The sequence below is a fragment of the Vidua chalybeata genome, chromosome 3 (genome assembly GCF_026979565.1).
Source record: "Vidua chalybeata isolate OUT-0048 chromosome 3, bVidCha1 merged haplotype, whole genome shotgun sequence".
NCBI lineage: Eukaryota > Metazoa > Chordata > Aves > Passeriformes > Viduidae > Vidua > Vidua chalybeata.
In genome coordinates, this window is record NC_071532.1 from 35,814,882 (window position 1) to 35,839,593 (window position 24,712).

General features: G+C 45.7%; 1 protein-coding gene across 1 annotated transcript in view; it reads right to left on the reverse strand.

Moving 5' to 3' along the window:
• Positions 1-22,333: 22,333 nt before the first annotated feature.
• BMP2 (bone morphogenetic protein 2) overlaps positions 22,334-24,712 on the reverse strand; it is a 34,956-nt gene continuing 32,577 nt past the window's right edge. Inside the window, exon 7 of the transcript XR_008430291.1 lies at positions 22,334-22,965. The gene's annotated coding sequence lies outside the window, so the exon portion shown is untranslated. The remainder of the gene's footprint in view (positions 22,966-24,712) is intronic.

A 24,712-nucleotide genomic window follows, 5' to 3' on the forward strand; every position in this document is an offset into this window, starting at 1 on the left:
CATGTAAGTAAAGAGGTACCTTTGTCTCTCTGAAAGTGCATCCTGGGTTTAGCTACAAGAGCCTCCATCTGGAAATACCAGTGACTGGTAAAAATGTGTCTATTCTGAATTTTTAAAAAATTATCTATTATACTAGAAGGAGAAACTATTTCCATTTCATTACCAGTATCCTGTTGGAGCTGAGGTTCCTGTGTGCACATGCAGCATTCAGGTTTGTCACACTAAATCATCAGTGTGGCAAAGCTGTTCCCAGTCATTGCTCTGTTTATTTTCAGTGTCCCATCCTATCAGCTCAAATTGAGTTGAGAAGAGGTAAAGCAAGAACAGTCAGTTTTTAAGGTTGCACCAAGTAAAAGGTAAGAAAATATAATAAATTTTATTTCATTCCTTCTTGCCAATTGCTAGAAATGTGCAGTCCATATGAATGCATATAATAAGGAGGGAATGTTGGGAAAACCAATAAAGATTTTGTGGTCTTAACTATAATGAATGTAGTTTGATATAGAGTCTGTTTTTCACTGCATGGCAAAATGAATCATAAAATACTGGACCTTGAAACTCCTGCATTTTTTAACAGTAGCCTGGGGACAGTTTACAGTGTAATGAATTGTAATTAACCCACCTTCAAAATCTTTTATGAGTATTTTGCCAATTAGCTTCGCATGCTTGCTAATGACTCATGGCCAGCGCATGTCTTTACAGAGCAGGGTTTACAGCACACACCAGCCTGGGAAAGCAGCAGAGGGACACAGGATGGGGAGGGACATGCAGGTAAGACCCAACCAGTCCTAGCAACCTATATATCTGAGCATTCAAAGAGCCTTTGCTGTTCTCCCAGCCCCAAAATAGCTGCAATAATGTATAGCGATGTCAAAAGGCTTTGGTTTACGAAGGATTGCGAGGAATGCAGAGGGCTCAAGTCCTGACATCTGTTGTTACTTAGTACTAACATATATAATGCTGCTAATTGCTGAGCCATCTTTGTTTTCCTTACTTAGCACTCGGGTTAGAATTATTTTATTTTTGTGGTTCATGGCTTCCTGCCACTTGCAACACAAAGTCCACTCTAAAGAAAATAAAACAACTACCAGGCTGCCTACTAACAGTGTGTGGAGGGCTGGGGCTGCCTCTTCACCCTCTTGTTGTGTTTTGGTTGTTTTTTGGGTTTGTTTTTTTTTTTAAGTTAAAGTAAGGAGAGCTGGAACCTGAACAGTGTCACAGTGAAAGGCCACATGGGCCAGTATCCCATCTCCTAGCATCCCACCTTCCCAGCATAGCCAGGAGGTGATACAGGCAATGCAGAGTCAATCCCTCCCTTGCTGTATCCTCCTCGCTTCAGGCAATCCACAGTTTATGGACTTCCCGAGGTAGAGGCTGCCTCCAGACCAGTGTGTTTTAACAGCCACCCATGGATCTAGCCTCCTCAAATGTTTTTGATCCCTTTCTCAAGCCATTTATAACTTTTGGCCTCCGCAACATCCTGTGGCAATGACTTCCACAATTTAACTATGCTTGTATGAAAAAGTACTTCCTTCTGTTGGTTTAAACCTTCTTGTGTGACAGCACCACCAAGTCCCTCTAATTCTTAGGAGAACTAGTGAACAGCCAGTTCCTATTTGCTTTTTTCTGTATCAGTCATGATCTGACAGAGCTTTACTGAACCTCCTGCTTCTGTCACCCCTTTCCACCCTGAAGGCTCTTCATCTGCTTATTTTTACATCTTTGTGGAAACTGTGCCCATCTCTCCTCATCCTGAATGCTTTCCTTCCTGGGCTTTCCAATTCAGCCCAACTCTTCTGGAGTTTCATGGCCAGAAAATTCTACCATGGAAGTGCAGTTTCACTGAGAAGTGCTGTAATGATGTTTTCTGATTTGTTCCTGCCTCTTTGCCAGCTCATTCCTAACATGATTGTTGTCTCTTCTGATGGACTTTAAATTATATTTGCAAAGGCCTCCCAGCTCTCTTTGCTCAATGTTATTTTTAGGGCTCATCTGTGTGGAAGTACAGTGAGGGTGAGTGTTCTGCACGTGCTCTGCCTTTGTTGACACTGCCCTGCATCAGCCATTTCACTGCCCAGCCACTTGACATCATGAACCCTTTCAGTTGTGCTTTGTGGCCACATTTGCATCATCTGCAAAATTTCTCTTCTCTCTGTTCATCCTTTTTACCAGACTATTTATTATTTATGAATCTGTATGAACACTATCAAATTAGTATTTCAGCAACAACTCAGTTCTAAGTAATGCATGAAGCCTCTCTCACACAGAGATGTGTGGCAAACACCAGCCAAGGCCTTGAGGGGACCCACCAGTGACCTTCAGTGACTGTGAAGGTTCAGAGATTTATACCCATCCTCCAAAATAAAGTTTTTAACTCCTTATAGCTGCAGGAAAAAACTTTCTTTTGTCATCTTCTATCATGAAGCCTTGTTGCAGACAGTTTTTAGGCATTTGTGTTTATTGGCACATCTCCATGAACTCCTCTGAGCATGTTATCAATATTGAGTGGGTAAGCAGGAGAAATCAGTGATAAGAAGGCCCATCTGGTGTGTCAAGTATTTCATTCCCCAGGCAGGGATATGTAATTTGTCGGCTTATTGTTTTTAATAACTCACAGTCTGTCCCTGTAGCTTGTGTAGACCATGGAACACAGGCTGGTAAGAAAGACTCAGCTACAACAGTGCTTTTTGTTGCCAGATACAGAACCACTTCTGTTTACAGGTGAAATGCACACCTTTGGTACTGAATTCCTGAAGTTCACCAGTCAAACCCACAGAATCTGTCCTGAATTCCCTATTGCAGGAGAGCTGAGAGGTGGGCTTGCCTTGGTGTGCCTGGAAGATGCCCATTGCTGCTCTCAGCTGCCCTCCTGTCATGGAATTCTCAGCTACACTGGAAGCGAGTTCTCCTGAAACTGCCCTGCTTACACACTCTGGCTGAAGAGATTTTTCCCTTTGCCATACCATGGTACAGATCCAGTTCTCCTGGGGCTTAGCCCTCATGGCAGTGTGAAGCCCCACAGGGCAGTTAGCATTGCCAAGCCATTTCCTTGTGTCACTAAATGTCACCTCTGCTCTGTTAGCCCATGTCATTTTCACTTCCCCGTCAGTCTGCTGCCCCAGGGTTTGGCAGGAAGGGCCAAACTTGTGATAAACTTCACCTGAGACTCATCTTGTGCCTCATCCTTGAAAGACCTGTGTCTGGAAAGCATCCCTGAGTGCTGTGACTCTGCCCTGGCTCTGTTGTGGTGCCACATGGAGTTATCAGGAGTTTCTGAGTGTTAACTCTCTGGGTGTTGCTCCATGCACCACTTTGCACCGGGAGAACCTGTTTGCTGGACATGCAGATAATCCACTGCAGAATTATATCACAAACATCACCCTGGTGCTTGCAGAGAGCCTCAGTGAAAGGGGAGCCAAGATTTACTGCAGGAATTGTACAGTTCTTGCTGTGACTCTTCAGAGCTGAGCACCATGTTTGGACCACAACTTTTTCCAAAGAAAAAATGCAATATCTGCATATTTCCAACCACACTGATCCTGCTGTAGTGACCTTAATTGCAATCCCAAATCCTCAACCTGATTTTCCTCTTCTTAGTTCAGCGGGAGCTTTTCCTGTACTGTGCAGGACTGGACCATCTGTGTACATCCAGGTCATGGAAAAATATTATTTCTGTACTAAATGAGATCAGTGTGTCCCCAGTGTAGAGGGACTGCATTTACAGTCCCAACCACTTCCATACACTTCCACTTTTCCTCACTGGGACCTAATCCTGAATCACAGAATGGTGGCATTAAATTCAAACAGGGCAGTGTTATTATATGTGTTATTTTAACTGATCTAACATGTCACAAAAATGTGTTGAATCTCTTGGATTTTTTTTAAGAGCAAAATAAAACATATGGTTATGTAATCAGTGGGAATCACCTACACAGGAGAGCTGCAAGCATGGAAATACTCAGATACATATTTGAAGTAACACCACAGGTTTTTGGGTGGGATTCTTTGCCCTGCTGCACTACGTCTGGACAAATAATTTGGATGTTAACCACTCAGTTTATGTAATCCAAAATCCTGTTGCCTGTATTGCAAACAGAAAAGGAGGAGAGAACATTTCATTCCTGTCTCAGGCGGAGCAGAGCACAGCTGTGGTGTTTCATTGCAGGCAACACCACTGCTGTAACCCGGCAGAGCACTGGTGGGGGGTGTGAACTGAAATTATTGCTCTTCTGCCAAAGAGGTGAGGCAGAATGAGTTCTTTTTTACTTTTGTTTTTTCTTCTCATTGACTCCAAAGCATAAAAGCAATCAGTGTTCCTGCAGTGCAGTAGGAACTGCACATGTGACATCAGCACCCTGCCATGCTGGAGCTGTTATTTCTGGGCACAGAAAGGGAGGTCTAATATGGCTGGGTGGGAAGTGATGGAGGTGCAGGGACTTCCAGACTGTCGAGCTGAATTTCCCCATTCTCCTGCTGTGCCTTTCACCAGCTGCAGGACAGTGATCTCAGCACTGAAGCCAGTCCAGGTATGCTGGATATGGGATAATGCATCAATTATCACACATCCTATCACAGAACCACTGAGGTTCAAAAAGACCTCTTAGATCATTGAGTCAACCTTGATCACCACCCTGTCAACCAGACAGTGGCACTGAGTGCCACATTCAGTCATTTCTTGAACAATTCCAAGGACTCTGACTCCACCACCTCCCTGGGCAGCCCACTGCAATGTTTACCAACCTTGCCATGGAAGAAATTCCTCCTGATGTCCAGCCTGAACCTATCAAAACTCTCAGGACAGATCTAATCCCATCACTGATTAGCATCTCTCTGTTTTATCTTCTTTAGCACTTAGCCTCTAACACCTGGTGGAAATTTGAAAGGCTGGAAGTGTCTACTGCACCGTTGAGTAAAATGCCATCCATTTTACAACAGACCAATTCATGCATTTGTCTGTAAATTCCACAGTGCCTCTTTGTTTAAATGCTTACTCCTTATTCAGGATTATTCACTAAAGTCTTTTATTCTTGACATCCCCCACAGTTTAAAAAAGAACTTTTCTCCATGTTGACAAGCTGTACATGAAGCAGCTCCTCAGGCTGGAGCGGCTCAGTGGCTTCCCTTGGATCAGTAAAGCTTAACTAAGGACAGGTTTTTTGGGAGGGTCTTTGTGGTTACCTGCATTCTTTTGGGCTAAGCATTCATTTCTTAGGCAGAAACATAATTTTTATATAATCCTTTTTTCCCTGAAAAACAGATTTTCTGATGTCCTTTCCAAACAGTAGCTGGGAACCTGACTCTCGTTCCAGCCTAAGCCCATCTATGGCATCTATTACTAGTCTTGCACCACTGCACCCCTCTGCCTAAAGAGTTCTTCTTTCATTCTTTAGACAGAGACACAGAGCTACATCACACTCTAAGTTATAGCACTGCTGAGCGACTCAGGGACTTCTGCCAACTTGGAAACAAGATATGAACTAAAGGGTTTCTATTTTTGCATTAAAATGGAAACAGGTGGGAAGGACGCGTGGAACTTATCAAGCCACATAAATACTTTTTTTCATGTTAAAATTTGAATGGAATGGAAATTACAATCTTCCAGTGTTGCTGCAGAGCAGCAATATTGAGTTTCTCCTTACTCAGCCTTTAGCAGTAAGGAACCAGGTGCAGTGGAGCTGGAATTCTGGAATTTGCTTCCTATCCCCATCTAACTCTCTCCTAGGTCTGCCCTATTTTGAATTATTGTTCCACCTGGCACAGAGGATGTTGCTGGCTCTGGAAAGAAGAGTCAAGTCTTGCAATAGTTTTTTTATAGATTGCTAACTGGAGAATAAGAACAAGAATGAAGTGCTGGCTGGCAGAAATCAGTGGTTTTCCCTTTTCCTACCTGATTTATGGCAGTGAGCCTCTGCTCCCACACTGAGTTAGGTGCTTTGGCTCAGCTCAGGTATTTGCTGTGTGTCAGCACTGAGCCAGTGTGTGGTGGAGAGACAGAGCCACACCAAAGCTCTGCCTATGGAACCAGACCTCTCCCACCCCCCCCTCCACAGCAGAACAAAACCTGAGAGAAGTGCCCCAGCTGAGGTGGAGCATGTTCCTAGGAGAACTTACTAAAGTAAAACCCACATCCAAAATAATTTTTGAAATTATGACGTAGTATAAATGAGACAGACTTTACCAAAATACTTAGTTGTCCATTGCCCAGAGGTAGGAGCAGCTGCAGCACTGGTTGGACAAATAAGTAACCAAATGGATGGACAGACAATCTAACAGACTCCTGACTGCCTTCACTTATACTTAATTAACAGTTTCTAGTAAATAGCCCTGGCTTTGTCATTATTTTAGAGCAGGATTTTATTGATCCAGTACTGTAAATGCTGCTATCAGCCCAGCCACAGATGTAACCCATGTGAAATCCTACTGGAATCAAATGGATTTGTCAAACTGCATCTGTCCAGCTCAGCAAAGAGCCTCTGACCATGACCATGAGCTTTTCCAGTAAAATGTCCTGCATAGCCCATTCCATGGGAATATGCAATATCTGCAGTGCTCTGTGCCACAGGCACCAGGGCAGCCTGCTACTGGCAGTAAGCTCCAGGTCTAAATGAGCTTAAAAGCGGATTCAAACACTTCTTCTGTTATCAAGCTGCGTTTTTAATTGGAACTAAGAACAGCTTTCTGTTTTGTTAAGGTTTGGAAGGTTAGCCAGTAATATATATATGTATTTAAAGTTTTTTACCATTTTGTACTTACTGGCTGTTTCTTGGTTTGCAACAGAATCTGGAATCCAAAGAGCAAAGTATTTGCAAAGGCTCTCTGTCTTCAAGGTCTTTGAACTCCCCAACATCAGGAGATGAAAAGCTCCCAAGACAGGCTGTTCTCCTGAGGCTCTCAGCCCAATTTCCAGGAACTGGGGCAGGTCGAGTGCATTCAGGGGGATGGATTTTCCTCCAGAGGGAGGAACTATTCAGGTATGATTCAACTGTGAAACCAAACCATTGACATTTGCCTATCACTTGTCTAGACACATGTTTCAAAAGGGAATAAAATAAAAGAAAGAAAAATACCCTGTCTGGGAATTCTTACCCAGTGACTTGCACAGCCCAAGAGCTGGGTAATTCTCCTCAACTGAATAAACATCAGAGGCAGTCTGAGAGCAATTTGGCTCCAGAACAAATATTGTTACTGAATTCTTTGCACCTGCAATGACCAGGGAAATGATAATACACCCTCTCCATGTTTTCCTGTGCCAGCCTTTGGAAAGCAGCTGGGAAGCATCTCCCATCTGCCACAGCACAGAGGTCTGTGTGGGCAGGGCTTCAAGTGAGACCCTGCTGGAATGATCACATCCCAAAGGGAAGTAGGGGTGTCAGCCTCTTGAGGGTGAGTTACTGGTGGCCTCCTTGAGGGATTCAAGGACCAAGCAATTGGGAAGAAGAAATGAGCTGTGGGTGATGGTCTTGCCTGGTACCACCTCAGGCACATGAACACAGCGATGGCTGATGCCCCTGTGAGAGCATAAATTTGAGTTCATCAGCACCACAGCTGCTCAGCTAACAGGGCCTCAAGACAGATAAAAATAGGGAGTAAATTGTATTTTAAAGTGTTTCTGCTGTAAAAGAACTTTTTCCCTGGATGACTCCTCGCTAGAAATAGATTTGTCTACTAAAGAGATCTTGTGTCTCACTGGGAATTTAATTCAGTCCTGAGTCACAAGTTACTGGGTTTATGCTACTCTTCGAGGATATTTGACTGTGTTTCCCTTAATTTTTAGTAAATTTAGTGAAGTTGCTGTGGTTCTGTGTTGTATTGAGAACTTTTCAAGTTATTTGCATTTATCAAAAGCACTGAAAAAATGAGCAAACTCTGTGTTCCACTGGAATGGTTTGTCCACAGTATATAAACTGTTGCATCCCAATTTGCAACCCTGCAGTGCACTAGCTGTAGAATTCAGTCATTTAGTCCTGTACAAACCCCAATAATTTGCCTTTTAAATATATAATAAATATAATAAATATATAATAAGATGCATTTATTTATTACACAAAGCACATGTGGTGCAACAGGCTGGTGTTGAGGTGGCTTTGCTCACTCACAGCCCCAAATTCTTGCACAGTAGCAACAAGGGTAGGAAGTTTTATACTGTGAGGAACTCACTGCCTTAGGAGGGTATTTTTTAATTTTGTATTTAAATTATAACTACAAACACTTGCACAGGGTCCTTGTTTTTAGTCATCTCAATATTCTCAATCTCTGTATCATCTGGCAGATTTAAGAACAGGTGATGACAAAACAATTTGAGCTGAGAAAAAAAAGGTGGGTAAAGAGGAGAAAAGATGTGAAGATAGGGATCAGATTATTAGGAGAGAACAAAATAAGAGACAACACTGAATTATAGAGCCTAAATTCAAAAGAATTATGTCAATTTCAGTTAGCTAAGTAGCTGTAGAGACTACCAAATATTCCTTATGATTCTTAAGCATATTAACAGATAATTATTCATATCTGTCCATGAAAATTAACCCTCACAAGAATGCAATTTAATAACTGCAAATTCACATTGGCAGAAAAAGCACTCTGGGCTTTGCATCACTTGACTGAGCTTAGCAAATGAAAACACAGGAGATTTGGTTGATCCTCCATAAAGCTTTTGGGATGTGACATGATCAGAAAGGAGCAGGACAGTCTTGTGATTAGGTTTTGAATGTGAGATGGTGCTGGGCGCTAAACTGGACTCGTGAGCTGTGCTGCTTCCGAGCCCTGCTGCGGGGGGATGAGACCCCGGGATGAGCATGATCCCTCTTGGCCTATTTTGTCCATTTGGACAAGGAGCAGCATGTGCCCTGGCAGTGTATGAATGAATGTGGTCCTGTAGCAGCACACAGCTGACTCAGGAATGAGCTTGAACAAAACCTGGCACTTTCTGCCCAAACAAGGGAAGGCGCCCTGCAAAACCCAGGGTGTCAGAAAGTGTTCTGCTCCTCTCACCATGCTGACAGAGCCCCAGTCACCTCACCCACCTGGTACCCCCAACCATTCATTCCTGCTGAAGGCATTCCACTGGGAATAGCTGGAACATCCCAAGCACCCTGAATGAACAGCCCCGTTAGCAAAGCCTCTGTTAGATCCAGCCCAGACTTCCCCACAGTACCACATCATAAAACCAGCGTGCATCTGGCCCAAATTTAAGGCACAGTTAGCAGAATTGATACAAGAAAGAAACCAAGGACTGAATTAGTATCCCACAAGGTTGTTTGGGTTTTTTTCCACATCCCAGGTGAAGTGAGGAGCCATGTGGAGAGGTCCTGCATCTGCTTCCAAACTCTTCCCAAAGGCTTTCTAGGTTTCACACTCTTTCAAACAACTTCATTACCTGCCCTTGTTTTTGTTGCCAGGAGAAGTTAACAAAATTACCGAGGGATGAAACATTCTTGAAACATTCTTTCTGGTTCATCAACCAGGATTAGCGGATGAATTGCACTGGGTGGTGCACACCTAAAGGAGAGGGGCGGTGGGGCTGCACCATCACCTCCCCCTCTTCAAGGAGTCACCACAGAATGCAGGATGTGCACACACCTGGGTTTGGAGGAGAGGCAGAGGGACAAACCCCCCGAGTGCTGCTGCTGAGGCCTGCCCAAGTGCTGAGGTTGCTCTGTGCTTGACCAGTGCTGCCATGAGCAGCACACTGGGAAATCCTCCCCAACACCTGTCCCTGTGGGCCTGCCTGGCTGCAGAAGGGCCAGGTGAGCAAGCAGGGCAGAGCTCCATCCCTTGGGAAAGCTCAGCTCTCCTTCAGCCTTCCTCTCCTTGCTGGGGAAGGCTGTGCTCCTTGGCAGCACCAAGATGTGACAACCAGGTGGTTCTAACTTTCAGCAGGGAATGGCCTGCACTGCCTTTCCCTATGAAAAGCAGTGTTTCCAGCTTCCCACCAGACAAACACTCGTCCCACCAAAATTTTATTTTCAATAAACTGCTCAGGTTATCAGGACCCTCCACGTCTGACTTTGCACCTTTGTTCTTCCAGCAACCTGCCCTGCATCACTGATAAGTACCAGTGTTCTCAGGGTGTAAGTTTGTTCCCTCCTTTTGGCTTTGCTTTTGATCTGTCACAACCAGGGGGTTACAAAATAAAGCTCTGCACATCCCTTGACAACTATACTTATTAAGGTGGCCCTGGCAGCTCAAAACATTTATGGTGCCTGAAATTTAAAACTTTTTGTTGCAGTCTTGAGTATCTCCTGAAAATAGAAATGATTGGGAAACACAAATGTTTTATAGATTATATGTGTGTCTTCTAGAGGTAGTAGCCAGCTAAGCGGAAGGTAAGGGGAAAAAAGCAGAGATTTAAATCTAGGTCAGAACAAATTTTGGACAAGTGCCCACGCTGTCAAGTCCCAGGCATCCCACAAGAGAAAGAATGAAAGGGAGCAAAAAGGAATTATTTTTCTTTTGCAGGAGGAATAGTGGCCTTTGTAAACATCCCATATTATGGAAAAAAAGACATTTCGGAAATGGTATTGCTCCATTCCATTGTCTCCTTCTAGGACAGCCATTAGTGGCCGTTAATATTACAGATGCTTTGTTACTTGTGCTGCTGGCTTTTGCTTATCTTTCCCTGCCCCTCCTTCAATCCCAGCCTCACCTCTGCTTTACTGTTCCCCAGTCTCTCCTGCTCCAGACACAAAACACCAAGCCCTTTGGTCTGCTCAGTCCCCACAGAAGCAAAACAACCCCAGGCCTCTCCTCCAGAGGAGCTGGACTCGGGCACTCCCATGCATGGGTGGGCATGGGAGCAGGACCTGTCTGCACTCCCTGTGCTCCTCTCTCAATCTTTAATAAGGCATGGGCACGAAAGCTACTTTTCCCCAGATCCCAAGCATTTGGGTGCTGCAGATTTCACAGCAGTTTACCCCACCAAAGAGAGAAAGTGAGCCCTGTGGCTACTGCAGGAGGCAGGACCCCATGCCCACCCTCGCAAGGTGCAGAGATCAGAGCAAGACGAGGCACAGCCTCTGCCATGCTCACACCTCTGCCTGCAGTTAGAGCATGCCCAAGTGCCAGGGCTGCCTGTCCCGGTGAGGAGACAGCAGCCACAGCCACTGAGCACTGCGGTTCATGCTTCGCTGAAGTCATGGCCTTAGGCTAAGTTTTTTTCAAAAGCAGCAGCATTATTTTAAAAGCTTCACTTTCAGAAGTAACTTAAGCACTTCAATAGTAAGTCTTGCTGGCTCACAGTGAGGTTTACACCCTTAACTGCCTTAAGTTAGCCCTGGGATAGGCTCCAGGCTCCCACCATTTCACTGTTTCTCTGACTGAGCTACCAGATCTTCAGGACAGGGACTCTCACTCTGTAAGATTGAGTTTTAATATCTGTGCCTAAATCACTGGCTTGTTTGGGTGCCAAGATGTCCAAAATAATGGTTGGTATTTTTGTTGTGGGACTGACCCTGCATTCCTCATGGAGTCAAAGCTTCTCTCGCTTCTGAAAGGTGCAAAGAAAAGCAGCCCACCATCTTGTTGCCAAATCATTCTCCATGGGAGATTTGATTTAAAACTCACAAAATACCAGGATTTATGAGGAACTGGCCACAATGTGATCATAAGAACATAGCAACATTGTAGTTCCCCACCCTTTGATCTTGGCACTTTAATGATTAATTAGTGCTAAAGTACTGGAAAAATACTTCACTTGGGGCAGTTTAAAGCTTCTCTTTGTATAGATACAAACTATGACTCACATGAAAGGATAACCCAGAACTGCAAGAGAGAGAGATTAACTCAGAAGCCTCTGGTCATGTGCAGATGTTTGCCCAACTGGACAAATGGGAGAATCTGCTCAGTTTTAGGGACGGTTCCCATTGAACTGCCTACATTTTCCATCACTTGCACTGCAAGAAACTCTGTCAACATGGAGGGAAATCCATCCCTTAGAAAGAGACAAATGTTCAAGGAGCTGTGAGCCTTAAGGAAGTATCACATCTTATGGCAATTTGCAGAAAATATCTCTCACCTGGGGTGGTTGGAGAGAAGCCATTTTCCCCTTCCTGTGCATTTAAATACTTCCAAATATGCTCTAAGGTGTAAGTCCCACTGCCACCAGTGCTCAGGACAAAGCATGACATGGGAGGGAAGGCTTTTCTTGCATAATCCTGCTGAGTTTACATGTAGTGCACCAAAAATCAGGTGCTGACCTTACATGTCTACGGCCTGCCTCTCACCCTTCTTCTCCAGCCATCTGTCCCTGTGCATGCAAACACTCAGGGACACAGGACAGAACAAGAGCACTCAACCTAATCAGAAATGGCTGAAGTGCCCCCACAGCCAAAACCCATTGCAGTGTGGAGACCCCAGAACTGAAGTTGTCTGTAACCTTTCTTCTCCCAGAGACCTGTGGGCAAAGCCCCCCAGCACTAGGGTGCCTCCAAGCTGGATTTCCACCTCTGCCTGCTGGTGGGAGCAGCCACAGCTTCCCATAGAGGGACGTCTGTGCAGGAGCTGTATATGGCCTGATAAACCATGAGCTCCTGCCAAAATAAAGTGAGTAAAGCCCTTTTCTTCATCCCTATTCCAGCTGAGTGCTGCAAACACCTTCTGATTTATGTCAGGTTTGCAGCACTGACAAATGGAGCATGGAACTCCATGGAGCCTACTGCATGGAGGCTACTGCTCACAGCCTGCAAGGGGAGCTGACTTTGTTCTGGGACAAATTTCAGGAAAAGTTTGCTTGGGGTCTCTTTTCTGTATAGGAACTCTCAAATGAAGTGTTTGACTTGGACTCACCAGAGCAACAAAGGTGGTTTGCTGAAGATGCCATAACACCAGTTTTAATTTGGATCTCTTACACCTCCATCACTGCCAGGCTCTGGGCCCTCAGGATAGGGCATCATCCATTATGGCACAGTGAAGTTAGGATTTATTACTCCATGCATTCAGTGTTTCCATTTGCTTTGAGACCATTACATCAAAGGTACCCTTGAAGCACAGACCCTTAATGCTTTATTGGCAGTGAGTAGGTTTTAATATTTGCTAGCAGAGCTACTGGAAGTGCTCTTGGTGGAACCTGAAAGGCAGAAGCATTGGCTGGACTTTGTGTTCCTTACAAGAACTGAGGTTGAGCTCAAGTCCAGTGGAAGTGCAGCTGAGGTGCAGCACAGCCTGGTCAGGTAATGGAGGGGCAAGGCCAAAGGGATTGTGACACACCCACATCACATGAAACAAGGAAATGATTTTCTGGATTTGACATCCAAACCCACGTGGCCTCAGAGGAATTCCACACGATCCCCAAATTGAATCGAAATCTGAGGTGGGAATACAGAATTCCTAGCCTGTGTAATGACAGCTCTCTCCTCCCAGTGCTTTGATCCTCTCTCAATTAAAGCAGAAGGGGAAAGTTGAAATAAATAGCATTAGCTAGGAAACTACAGCTAGGAGGATTTCTGAGCATTCAACGTTAGTTGTGCTGTGAATTTTGGAGGCTGCAAGGAGCTTCTGTTCCCTCAAAACAGGGCATTTGCCTGGAAGAGGTGGAAACCCAAGGGCAACCAACTGATCTCAGCCAAGCAGAGTCATTGCTTGGACCTTGGATTCCCACATTAGCAGGAATGTCAGACACTAGGCTGGTGCACTGAAATATAGGGATAAGGAAGAATCCATCTGTCTGTCTATCTGTCTCTATCCCTTCTCTTCACCTCCCTCAGTTCCATCTAGGACTAAAGACCTTATCCTTCAAACAACCTGTCAGAAATTAGACTACTTCAGAGTAAAAATTTCAGCCTGAATGATGAGAAAGACTCTTAAAAGGCTAGGAATAAATATTTGAAGACCCTTATTATTACCTACACAACAGCAGCTGCTTTCATCCTAAGCTTGAATGAAAATTGCAGGATGGAAAATACAATTCACAGATGGATAAGCAGCAGTTGCCCTGCAATGCAAATGAGCCAAAGGAGGGAGGGCAGGGAATCATGGAGTTGTGCACAACTTTGGCTGGTGGCTTTGGTATCTCCCTCATCACAGACAGGGAGCTCACAGACAGCCCAAAGAAGCTACAGAAGAAAGCACCTCCATGCCTGACTGCCAAGTAACAGAAGATACCTGTGCAGAGCAAGGTGAGGGACACCAGGAAAGGCAAGTTGAGCACAGGGAGCTGCAGGGTGTGCTCACCTTGTCCTGGCAGGTCACAGCTGCTTGCCATCCTCAGGAGAGGCCATCCCCTTGATTCGCTGTCTTCTCTTCTGGCTACAAGGAGCTGAAGGGCCAGGAGCTGGCCTTTGGAGCAGGGCTGTGCACAGAGCCCAGCATCAGCCCCATTGCTTGCCTCGTGCTCTTCCAAGCCATCCATTCCCATCTCTCTGTGGCAGCTCCTTCATCGAGTGTGATCTGAGCTTTGGGTCTGGAGTGAAACTCTAAGTCTTGGCAGATTCCTCATGCCTCTGGATTTCAGAAAGGACACCTCTGCAGGTCTGGGATCCATACGGGAAACTGGCCACTGCTTATAGGACATGAGTGCTTTGCCCTAAAAATAGTTAGCAGCACATTCAGAGATGGAGAGAACAGAGACAGCACTTCTGAACTCAGCTCTGAGCACTGTTTACCCCTTAGGATATCCAGTAATGTCTCCTTCCAGGAGTAACTGCTGGGAGATATCCACACATCTGCCTTGCTTCCAAGGATGTCAGGAGAAAAGCTCTCAACAAAGAGCTGTATCTTACATCACACCCTTGATACAGGGAGCCCCAGGGCTTTGGCATACCTTTGTGAGGAGCACATTCCTAAGTCGAGGGCTCTCTTCACAGGAACACCCTATCCTCCAGCACCAACACAATCCAGAGCCCCATGGGCAGAACTTCCCACCACCCACAATTCCTGGGTGATGCAGTGAATTCTGTTTATAGCCAGATACACCGCTGGCAACCAACTAATCACCCGGCAGCAAAAAAAAAAAAAAAAACAAACAACATTGTAATGAGAGTCCAAGAGCCATTTCCCAGTGCCAAGTTCCCCAACTCTTCCTCCATCTCCCTCCCTCCATCTCCAGAAAAAGAAAACCAAAAAGAGGTGGCATGCTCAGCAGATTGAAGTGCTTTGAGACTCAACTGAGTCATCCACTCATTGTCTTTCTTTTCAGAACTCAATAAACCCGGATCTGCCAGTATTTCAAGACAGAAAATGCAACAGGGAGTCTTTAGCTCCTGAGTTTCCATATTCTCTAGGTGTTCTTGGGCATTTCCCCATGACAATTTCATTGGAATAGTACCCCTTTTTTGTCCTAGTCCTCTTTGAGAGATTTATCGGAACAATCCAGACTGGTTTTGTAAATTTGAGTGCATATTGGAGATGCAGATAGCTTTTCAGTTGGACACAATTTTCGGAAGGAGGAGATTCCATTTTCATGTATTTTTCTTAGGCTCATTCCAAAAAAAAGAAAGCCAACACCTGCCCTATTTTGGACAGGTGAAGGAGAAAAATGGATGTAATAGACATGTACCAAAATACATGCTGCAGAACCAGGCTTAGTTTTGTCTGGCAGGAGGGCCTAATGTGTCTAAAAAGCAGAAGAAAAGACCCCCAGCCCCAGCAAGAACAAGCAGGAAAACCCAAACCTCAGCGTGAAGGGCAAGAGGTGAATTGGAGCCCTGCTGGCCTGTCTTGCTCTGTGTTGAAGTCCCCGCGGGCTGATGCTGCCTGGGAGGAGCATGTTCCCTTGGGCTGTGGCAGCTAGACTGGTTTGGTGACTGCTGCATTTGCTTTTCCCTGGACCCCCACACTCCAGGTGCTGCCTCTCATAATCCTAATCCATCCCTGTGGTGCAGTGCCCTGTCCTGCCTTCCTGCACAACAGCACAAGCAGCTCCTGGGTTTTCTGCCGGATCAAGAGGAGGAAGATGATCCTATGGCTGCAGGGAAGGATTAGAGGCAGGAATCTGTGCCCTATTTTGGGCTATGCTCTCAGGCAAATTGAATTATCTATGCTTTCCTTAGTTCCTTGTTAAGAAACTTTATGCTTGGAGATGAGGACATTATCCTTCTTCCTTCCCTCTGTGAATTAAATATCTGTCAATTCCTTGTGAGATGCAAAGGGACCAAAATCCCACACAAACAGGCCTGCAGATACTTTTCAATGGATTTTATACCTAGAGGGTCCCATTGAAATGCAAATATTGGGCCCTTCCCAATGAAACAAGTTTCTGTACCATAGATAACCTAAGCTAAAGGAAGTAGAATAGTCCATATGGAAATAACCTTCCCATTTAAAACATTATTAAAATGAGCATCTTTCAGTGCACTGGAAAGGGATTGTTGATGGCAAAACACTGGTGGAGCAGAAAGCCAGAGGGAAGTACCTCTTGGAGCCATCTTTCTGTACTGTCTCTGGGTCTTGGGAGCCCTGGAGAGACACCAGCAGGGCCATCACCTGCCCTGAGTTGGCAGAGGAGATGGGGGGTCCCGAGCACCAGGGGTGAGGGGATCCATCCCAGCTGCCACAACTCTGTCAGGGGTAAAAGCCAATCCTGCTGGAACTGCTTCATCCCTCACTGAACGCCGGGCTGCTGCTGGATGTGGCAGAGGCACCCAAACAGGAAAGTCTCAGAAAGAAAAGAATCTGCTGTACCATCTCCTGCCATCAAAGCTATGTCAGAAAACTGGATTTCTGTACGTGTGTTTTCCTAAAGACACAAAGCCTCTACATGCTGCGGAGTCCAGCCAACAAAATTACTTTTGGTTCAACATATTCCTGGAAGCATGTGGGGCACTGACCCCAGTACCTCAAAGCAAAGTCACAGCTCTTCTACAAAACCTGTGATCATTTTTTCCAACCAATGTCCCATTTCAGCAATGGAAAATCACTGTCTAAAGGTGCAAATACCATTTTTCATCAGTGTAACAACAGACATGGCTGCAGCTCATTTAATTAAAGAGCCTAATTTCCCTCAATTGTTTGTTAAGGCATCACACAGGTGTTTCATTTCAGAGTGCATTAGTACATGAGGCTCAAAGCCTAGAAGCTAATTTTTAACTTAACCTAATAATGTTAGTAATAACAACCTGTGATTACTGTCTTATGAATCAGAACCTGTGATACTTAAAATAATTAGCATCAAAGCCTAACTAGTACCTTGGTAAATTCATTATTAGACCTAAACCCTCAGCACTGAATTGAACTTTAAATGAATATTGGTGTGGGCTTTCCCGCATACACACTGGAGGCAGCATTTTAACAAACTTATTTTGGAAATGTAGTTAAAGTTTTGATCACCAATCTTTTCTTGGAGGAAGAAACTGTGGTATTAGCACAAAGTACAATTTGATTAAAGAACAATGATCTATTTTATGTGGTCTCTGCTGTGTTCGGAGCACACATTTCCCCCCAGCCAGGGAATTGCTCCAAGAATTACTACACTGCCCCAAACCTGTGGCCAGTGAAGCCCATTAAGCTCTCAGGGGACATCTCTGGGGGGCTTCTGAGGGTGACAGAAACCAGCTGGCTTAGGGAAAGGAAGGTTGGGTAAACCTTGACACAGGAAATTCCTCAGTGCCTTTCCACCTCAAGAGAAAATGAAATCCTCACACTTCTTGCCTCTCTTTTTGACAGTCAGCCTTTCCTCCAAGGTCACACAGAGACTCCGCTGTGCTCTGTTTCTGGAAAGATGTTCCTTGGGAGGTGGCTGTCACTCCTGGTAAGTAAAGGAGTAAGAAGAGAGGCTCAGAGCCTAGGGACTGGCTCCCCTCTAACAGCTGCAGGAGAAACAAAAACCTTTTCCAAAACACAGTCAACAGCAAAGAAGGAGACAGAAGGGCTTTGAAGTGTAGCTCTCCCTCTTGGATCCAGTGTGAAGAGGTGGCTCACAGCAAGGGCCTGTGAGCAGCCAGTTATTATGGGCAGGAAAGTGGGATGACTTGGAGGAGGTCAGGAGCCCTCAGCAGAGCGTGGCTTCCCCCAGGACCCTGCAGCTTGCCAGTGACCATCTCATTTTGTGTCTCACGTGCCTGTTACTGGCAGGAGCAGCTCCCAGCTGATGCCACCCCACAAGGGGTTTGGAGGCCACACCTGACAGACAGAGCTGACCCAGGCTGGTGGCTGCAGCGTCCAGGGCACCAACCCCAGCTGGGAACCAGAGACAAGCCAGAGGGGGAAGCTGCTGAAGTGGCAGGAATCACTTATTCTGTACGTGTGCCACAGAAACGAACAGCCAGAACACCAGACCCTAAGCAATAAACAATATTTCAGGCATTACGAACACACAGGAGAGCTCTGCTGATGAAAGATTTGTAGTTGTTATTAATATCTGTAGAGTCCAAGCTGAGACCTGAAGCTCAGTCTGCACTTGAACCTTCTCCAGGTGCTTAGGTTTCCTGATGCAGATCTGCCTGACAAAACAACAACAAAGGCCTGAAAACATGCTTTGGATTTGGAGAAGAATTTCCTCCATGCATCCAGGAAAGTTCAGAGAAGAAATTGCTTGCCTGGGATGCATAGCTGTTAATACCTCCTCACAAGCTTTCCCACCCACAGAACGAAAAGTAAAAACCAGTTGGCTTTAGGGTATAAACCAAATTAGAAACAGGGAAGGGAAACCTACCAAGTACCCACAAGGAGTTTGGCTAAAGAACTGTGATGCTTCTGAACGTTTGACTTGATATTCTCCTACAGAAAATGAGATGGAGGCCAAAGCCTAAACATTCATTTGCTTTTAAAAATGCTACGTTAAGCCTTTAAGCCAGTTTGGGAGATTGTGCAAATTTTGTCCTGATGCAATAAAAACAAATAAAAAATTCCCAGTACTAATCACACTGGAAGTCAGATACCCTAAATGTCCTCTTTCTTTTATTTATCCCAGCTGCTGCATCATCACAGCCCAACAGCGAGTCTAAGACCACTCGTGGTCAGTATCAGTGAAAAGGATCCTTAAGAAAACAAAATCTCCTGGATGTAAAAAGCTAAAGGTCCTGCAGATCATTCCCACTTTGTTAGGACACAGCATTGCTATGGGAGATTCTCTCTGAGCTCATTTGTGTTCACAGAAGATCCTAGAGGAGGTTTTATATAATTATGAGCATCTTAGCCAATATTCACCCCAGACAATTAGATTTTTTTTTGTTTCTTTTATTAATTACATTAATTACTGGCAGGGTCTGGGGCTTTCAGCCCAAGCCCTCTGCACAGCCCTGACTGCTCCGAGGTTTCCTTCCCTCCAGAACTATCTTCTGCAAAGCCTCTTGGTCAAGCAGACCCTGCACCTTCCTCACTACCAGGTGGAGTTTGGAGCAGTTCTCTTGCCCTTACAAGTCAGCCAGCAGAGAGTCTGCAGCTCCCTGCAGGACTCCAAAACCTCCTGCGAGGGTGGAGCAGGAAAAGGCTCCCGCAGTTGCCCTGCCGGCTGTCAGGAGGGATGTGCAGCCCCAGGAATGGCAGAGTCGGGCAGCCATGAACCGATAGGGAGAATGGATGCTCGGAGGTGAAAGGGGAAGGGGAAGGGGAAGGGGAAGGGGAAGGGGAGGAAAGGAGAAGGGAAGGAGAAGGGAAGGAGAAGGGAAGGAGAAGGGAAGGAGAAGGAGAGGAAAGGAGAAGGAGAGGAGAGGAGAGGAGAGGAGAGGAGAGGAGAGGAGAAGGAGAGGAGAAGGAGAGGAGAGGAGAGGAGAGGAGAAGGAGAGGAGAAGGAGAGGAGAGGAGAGGAGAGGAGAGGAGAGGAGAGGAGAGGAGAGGAGAGGAGAGGAGAGGAGAGGAGAGGAGAGGAGAGGAGAGGAGAGGAGAGAGGAGAGGAGAGGAGAGGAGAGGAGAGGAGAGGAGAGGAGAGGAGAGGAGAGGAGAGGAGAGGAGAGGAGAGGAGAGGAGAGGAGAGGAGAGGAGAGGAGAGGAGAGGAGAGGAGAGGAGAGGAGAGGAGAGGAGAGGAGAGGAGAGGAGAGGAGAGGAGAGGAGAGGAGAGGAGAGGAGAGGAGAGGAGAGGAGAGGAGAGGAGAGGAGAGGAGAGGAGAGGAGAGGAGAGGAGAGGAGAGGAGAGGAGAGGAGAGGAGAGGAGAGGAGAGGAGAGGAGAGGAGAGGAGAGGAGAGGAGAGGAGAGGAGAGGAGAGGAGAGGAGAGGAGAGGAGAGGAGAGGAGAGGAGAGGAGAGGAGAGGAGAGGAGAGGAGAGGAGAGAGGAGAGGAGAGGAGAGGAGAGGAGAGGAAAGGAAAGGAAAAGGAAAGGAAAGGAAAGGGAAAGGAAAGGAAAGGAAAAAGGAAAGGAAAGGAAAGGAAAGGAAAGGAAAGGAAAGGAAAGGAAAGGAAAGGAAAGGAAAAGGAAAGGAAAGGAAAGGAAAGGAAAGGAAAGGAAAGGAAAGGAAAGGAAAGGAAAGGAAAGGAAAGGAAAGGAAAGGAAAGGAAAGGAAAGGAAAGGAAAGGAAAGGAAAGGAAAGGAAAGGAAAGGAAAGGAAAGGAAAGGAAAGGAAAGGAAAGGAAAGGAAAGGAAAGGAAAGGAAAGGAAAGGAAAGGAAAAGGAAAAGGAAAAGGAAAGGAAAAGGAAAGGAAAGGAAAGGAAAGGAAAACTGGGCTAAAAAACATTAGGTGTTATTAAACTACTGGAATGTGCTTCTGTCCAGTTACCTAGGGATGGTACATGTGGAACAGGAGTGAATATGCTGTGAAAATAACAGTACAGAGGAGCAGGTCTCTGGTTCACCTGGAAGGAGGGAGGTGCATAGGCATTTACATAGCCTGTGTGAAAGAAACACACCTGAAGTGTTTGGCATCAGCTCCTCTGTATCTCCACAAGTGGATTTCCAGTCTTCATGCAGAAATCTTTGCATCCTTCCCATATAAAGCTACACCTGAGTTACATGCAGGAATCCTTGACAGTCACATTTCATAACCCTATTCCTTTTCCTGCCAACAAACGAAATGTCATTCACTGCAGCTTCATAGGACTTGATTCAGAATGGAATGAATATAATTCAACATAAGTACAACAGTTTTCAGCACTTGGAGAAACTGCCCATGGGGACCACTTTGCTTCAGGGTTTTGCATTCTGGGCACCATGAGAAATGGGCTGGGGACTGGGCACAATTCACTTTCCATAGGAATTTGTGTGATGGTGCTAATCTTCATCTTCCAACTCATCTTTGGACAGCAGTGTGGGAGGAACTGAAACATGGGGCAAAGACTCACATCTGAGTAAACAACATCAACAGCTGAGGTTTTTACACCCTGTCTGGCATTGGCCAGTGATGAAGGATTTCACTGCAGCCACCAACCTGTTGTTCCACCTCTCTCCATACCCAGACCTGTGCACAAATACACACACAGAGTTTGGGGGCCCATACTTACAGGTCAGCCCTTGCTTTCCCCCATCACCCATGTCCTGTGGCATTGCTGCACTGACCCCAGTGCTTGGTGACCCTCAGCTGCTCCTTCCAGGAGGAAGAGAATGAGGCTGCAGCTCCCTGGGCTCTTCCTCCCTCCCAAGCTTGCCTTGCAGCATTCAGGCATCCCTGCTCATTTAACCTGCCAGCTCTGGGTCGACCTCTGCCCCACCCGGGGCCCAGGCCCTCGGGGCATGTGAGCCCTTGGCACCTCGTTGCAGAATGGCTGTGTGGCTCCGTGCCATCCTGCTGCTGCAAACAATCCTTCCAGAATCCTTTCAGGTGTGTTACTAATTCACTGGGAAAACTGTTGGGAGATTTTCATTGCATAACACCGCCAACCTCAGGACCAAAACAGAATGGAGGTGTTTAATCAGAGCAGTCCCCTCCAGTTCCCATGCCAGGGAGCTGAGCCAGATCTACATCTGAGCTCTGCTGCTCGCGAGCCGAAGGGACCTGGGGGTTCTCCATGCTGCTTGAAGCATCCATCAAAACAACTTTAAATGAGTTATGTTTCAAGTATGCAAGAACTTGCTTCTCCATGCCAAAAAACGATTAGTGTTCTCGGGCTTCCAGCAATGCAAAACAGAGTCTGCAATGTCCTGATGAGAGATAGATGCATTTCCTCTTAGACAATTAATATTAGGGGTGGGTTTTATTGCCATTCTTTTTTATGTTGTTAACATCCTGCCCTCTTTCCTGGTTCCTCCCAAAGAGCTACAATGCAATTTGCAAAACTCCCCTTTGTAAGATGTAAACATTTACTAAACATTGTCTTTCCACTTTGTATTATGACAAAAGAATAGAAGTCAAGATGTTAAATATATTTCTGTATTTGCATCTGAAAGCCCCAGGCCTTCCTGAACATACTTGCAGACAACTTCTATTGTTTCCAGCGCGTTGTTACCTTTTTCTGTGGATCATCAGCTCCGTGAAAATCCAAGGGCGAGGTCTTTGCTGGAACCCTGTCTAGGAGCCACCCACCACCCAGTGCCTTACCAGTGTACCCATGCTATATGATGATCATCCATGTTATTCCACCTGATTGTTTCATCCTGGAGCAAACCCAGCCTGGCCTCCAAACACGTTGCTGGGATTTGAGAACCAGACCTTTTCTGCAGTGCAAGCCAGCTAAACCAGAGGCTGAAGCAGTGACTGCAGAGGGCGTTCCTAGAGCCACCAGGCACTTTGGCAGCAAAGACTCAGATGATGGGAGTGCTCCTGCTGTCCCTGAGGGGTGGCCAGGCTGTCCCAGCTGTCCCAGGGTTGTGGTGCTGCAGGACAGACCAGGGGCTGCTGACAGACCCTGAGTGCAGAGCACAAACCACCAGCACACCAGAAACCCTCCTGAGAGTTCTCTGGAGCCAGGAACACCTGGAAACACTTCAATCACCTCCTTCACATCTCCACTAGATAGAAGAAATCCAGGGGCTTTATCAACAGTGTCTTTGCCAGAAGCAATGAAAACAGGACCTTCAGCCCAGTTTGTTGGAGCCTGGAGTGCCCAAAGCCCCGCCCTGAGCCCCCAGCAGAGCGTGGCCACCTTAGCCCCTGCAGCAGTGCACCCACCCTGGTCTTGTGTTCTCTCCTTTGGTGTTTGCCTCTCTCTCTGCTTGCTATAAACACCATCCTGTATTTCACAGAGGGTAAGAGATGGCACAACATTAATTGATGTTGTAACGTTCTCCAAGGGCGTAAAATAAAACCAGTTTTGCATTCTGTATCCCGAAGCAAATGCTTTTCCTTTCCCTTTCTTCCTTGTTATTTCGTGCATGTGTGTGCACATATATTTTGTCAGGAGTAAAGAGCATAGCTTACCCCATTACACAAACACACACACATTCTTTAAGCACAGTGATTTGGAAAATTTCCTGTTAAAATTCCCACTTAATAAGTAAACATCATTTAAAGAAGAATTGCTTAGCATCACCCAGGGTTTTCTTAAAAAATAATAAGAAAATCCAAGATGCAAGGGTGTAAGAAGAGATGTCCAGCCTGGCTCTGTAATACAGATGTGACTTCAGGATATGAGTTTACAAAACTGATTGAAGCAAAAGAGGAAAGACTGATTTTTTCTAGAGCTATAGGAACAGTTTCAGAGCTTAAATCTTTTTTAAAATCACACCACAACCACAGGGGCTGAAATCTTCATGAAATTTTTGGAGGAAGGTGGGGCTGTTTGTTTTAAATAGCCTGCTAACCTCATCTGCTACTGCAGACAAAGCCTTAGGCCAATCCTGCAAACACCTCCGGTATTGTTCAGAGCAGTCGCTTTTGCACCTGCCAGGAAATTTGTAAGATCAGAGATGCAGATCCACCTCCTGCAACCTCTTTGCCTTCCTGGAAACTCCCCCAGAATAGCTAACTGGGTAGGATTAGGCTCTTGCTTTGGAGGTTGATTATGTGATCTCTGTTTCTTCCAGCCCTGCCAGCCAGGGCTTACCTCCAGATGAGTATTTCAGCACATGCTTAACCTTAAGCAATGAGATACTCATGCTTATAGTTAAGTATAGGCTTAAAAATTCAGTTGGAAGCATATCACAAGCACATTCTTACATACTTCTCTGGGCTGGGCCTAACCAGACCTCTCCTGTTAAAACAGACTTTTTTTTTTTTTTTTTTTTTTTTTTTTTTTTTTTTTTTTCTCCCAACACTTATCCCATCACTGTAATTTCCCTCCTCACCTTCCTGCTCCAAGGGCTTCATTCCAGTGAAACTAACAGGAAATGACATTTTCTCCTACAGCAGTAGATCATAGATGACAACAAGCATCAGATTGGGCATGAATTTACAGGAAGAGGTGACATCTTCTATTTAGCACAGCTATCCCAGGCTAACTGTACACATGGGTCTGTCCAAGACCTGGCTTTCCCTAAAACATCTCCTCTCACACATCTTGCACGACTCCAGGCACACACCGAGGCTTTATGAGGCTGGGGGGAAGCTGCCTCCTCTGTTAAGCATCCAAGAAAACAGAAGGAATGCAGCACATTGCTCCTGCCTAGCAGAGAGTTAATATCCTTGCACATGAGCCATTTCACCTACAGCAAGAAGTGAAAGCATGCGACTACACCCAGCAAATGATCACAAAGCACCCTGCAGGGAATCTGCTTCCATTTCAAAGGGAGAGATCACAAAGAAGAGAAGGGGGAGGGAAAAAAAAAAAAAAAAAAAGGAAATAAAGAAATAAAGATGCTCCCAGCCTGTGCATGAGATCAGTGTTGGACCCAGCCTCAGAAGTTTTCAGAGAGGAAGGGAGAGACATGGACAGAAGAATCATAGAGCACCTTCAGTGCCAGATTATTTATGTGCTGGGAGTTTGATCCTACACACCAAAATAAATGGGAGGTTTGCCACCAACTTCAATGGAAACAGAA